This window comes from Elephantulus edwardii, unplaced genomic scaffold, assembly GCF_000299155.1.
Source record: "Elephantulus edwardii isolate Elephantulus edwardi_28Jun2011 unplaced genomic scaffold, EleEdw1.0 scaffold00005, whole genome shotgun sequence".
Classification (NCBI taxonomy): Eukaryota; Metazoa; Chordata; class Mammalia; order Macroscelidea; family Macroscelididae; genus Elephantulus; species Elephantulus edwardii.
Window position 1 is genome coordinate 30,995,798 of NW_006399755.1, and position 2,846 is coordinate 30,998,643.

General features: G+C 38.7%; 1 pseudogene; it reads right to left on the reverse strand.

The window, feature by feature from the left end:
* Window positions 1-2,052: 2,052 nt before the first annotated feature.
* On the reverse strand, window positions 2,053-2,356 carry LOC102873276 (annotated as a pseudogene).
* Window positions 2,357-2,846: the final 490 nt, after the last annotated feature.

Consider the following 2,846-nt stretch of genomic DNA (forward strand, 5'->3'; position numbering starts at 1 on the left):
CTATACAGCTAGCTCACAGATGCAATGCGGATGATTGAAGAGAATATCACTTAAATCAGGCACACCTTTAAGTGCCTTTAAGACTTTAAGCTCACGTCATTGTTGTCAAACATTTGAAGACGTTCCCGACAGCAGACTTTCTCAGTACAATATATCTATTGATTTCTTAACTGATGATATCAATGGTATTGATTGTGAATCCAAGCAAGATGAAGTAATTTAAAGTTCAATCTTTTATCTATCTTTCATTTTGTTGCATATTGGCCCAGTAGTGAAGGTGTTTGTTTTCTTGACATTGAGATGAGATGTAATCCATAACCACTAGCTTTTGTGGTCTAGGTCTGTTGCTGTTGTTCGACACCATTGAGTCAAGTAAAATTCATAGTGACACTACTACCAACAGATTTGAACCGTATCCTATCCTGTGCCAACCTCACAATCTCTGACACACTCGAGCCTATTGCTGCAATGACAGTACCAATCCACCTTGTTGAGTGTTTTCCTCTTCTTCACCTTCCCACCACCTTTCCAAGCATAATATCCTTCTCCAAGGAATAGCTTCTCTCAGAAACATAACCAAAGTATTTGAGCTAGGTACATGACATGACCAAAGTATATAAGACAAAATCTTATTATCCTTGCTACCAAGGATCATTCTGGCTACACAATTTCCAAGACTATTCTTTGGTGATCGATACTATATTTAACATTTTTAATATTAAATATATAGACTGCTAGGAGAATAAACAGTTTCATCCTAGATCAACCGGAATGATCCTTGGAGGCAAGTATTCGGAAGCTTTGTCTGACATAATTTGAACATGTTGCAGGGAGGGACCAGTCCTTGGAGAGGGACATCATGCTTGGAAATGTGGGGCGACAGCACAAGAGAGGAAGACTCTCTATGAGATGGATTGATTTAGTAACTGGTGTAATAGGGTAGGTGTGTCAGAGACAATAAGGTTGGCACAGGATAATGCAGGGTTCAGAGCTGTTGTACATTGGGGTGTTATGAGTTTCAAGCAAATCAATGGTATATAACAACAGTGGCAAGCCAATGTCACAATTTATACGTGTCAATCCTTCTTCTTTCTTCTTCTTTGATAGTCTTATTTTTTTACATCGATATGAGCTGGTTGAAAAGGTTATGACCTAGGGTAGGTGCATGGTAGTCGTCAGAGTAACATCTTTAATCTTTATCACTTTCAAGAGTGTTTTGCAGCAGATTTTCCCAAAGCAATGTATTGTTTTATTTCTTAAGTCAAACAATGTCTGCTTCCATGAGTGTTGATTATTGAAACAAGTAAAATGAAATCTACAATAGGGTCAATCTTTTCTCCACTGATCATAATGCTGCTTATTGACAGTCCAGTTTTGGGAATTTTTGTTTTCTTTATATTGAGTTGGCATCCATTTTAAGGATATATTCTTTGGTCTTCACCAAGTGATTCAGGTAATTTTTTTTTTCTGCAGGCAAGGATGTGTCAACCATATATTGCTGTTTGCTAATGAATCAACCTCCAAGAGGTAATGTTGTGTTGTTATGTGGCATCAAATCATAATTGACTCATAGTCGATTGTCTTATGGGTTTTCAGTGGCTGTAAATATGGGAGAGAAGATTGTCCTTCTTTCTCCCCTAGAGTAGCTAGTGGATTCAAATAAAATGTCTTTGGGTTGGCAGCACAACTTACCACTATGCCACCAGAGTTCTCTCCAAGAAATAATAGAACGGAAAATCCTTGCTGACCTTGGTAACTATTTCTATGAACCATGAGGATTCAAATAGTGCTGTTTCTGATATAAATTGTTTTAAATGTATATATAGTCCCGTTTTAAGATGCATAGCAAGTGATTGAACATACTATGGCACCTTAGTCTCCAAAGTTACTTTTTGCTGTTGTACATCGGGTCACTATGAGTTGCAAACAACTTGATGGCATGTAACAACAACAGTGACTTTGCAGTCCTTCTATCTTTTTTTTTTGATACAGCATTGATTTTATTGGTCTTTTTGAGATGAGGTGCTGCCTGATGAGGCAGCATCACAGTTACTACAACAGAGCCATTAGTTGTGTGGCTTTGTCAACATTCACTGGTCCTTTTTCATGCTGCTGGTGGGAAACCGATTATTTGTGCAGAGGTTCAAAAGAAAGGCCTTTTGAGAAGTGTGCAAGCTCCTTTTGTATATCTATGAAAGCTTTATTTACTCTCTTGACTGTGTCATCATTCACAATGTTTATCTTCTTAAGATTAGTAGTGACTGGCTTGGCTTTGCTTTTAGCCTTAAAGGTTTTTTTGGCTTGCTATGTGAAACTCATTCCTGGGCTTCTGCCCTCTTTGTTTATTCTTGGCCATGGCCTTGGAGAAGTGTGTGTAGCTGCCTGCTCAAGGACCCGGTGATGCCACTTACCTCCTTCCATCTTTTAATGCTTCGTGGATCATTCAAGATTTTTCCCGTAGTATCTCAACATTGCCACTCAGGGCTTGAATTTGTTTTTTAGTTCTTGTAACTAGACTCAGTTTTCAAGTGATATCATTGCTTCTCAGTAATTTGGAGAGATCTCTGGCAGTAGACTTGCCAATGGAATATGCTTCTTGATCTCCAGACTGCTGGTACCAAAGGTGTTGATTGTGAATCCAAGTAAGATGACATTGTTGGCAATTTCAATCTTTTCTCCATGTGTCCACTTGTCATACAGCAGTAACTTGTGGTTGCTGTAAGGCTGAACACGGTGACAATGATGTGTCAAATGTGTTAATGGTTGGTTACCCATGGTGGACAGTGTTTGGTGACACTCCCTGATTAAAACAAGCTTGGAAGCATGAGAGGCATCCACTTCCATAA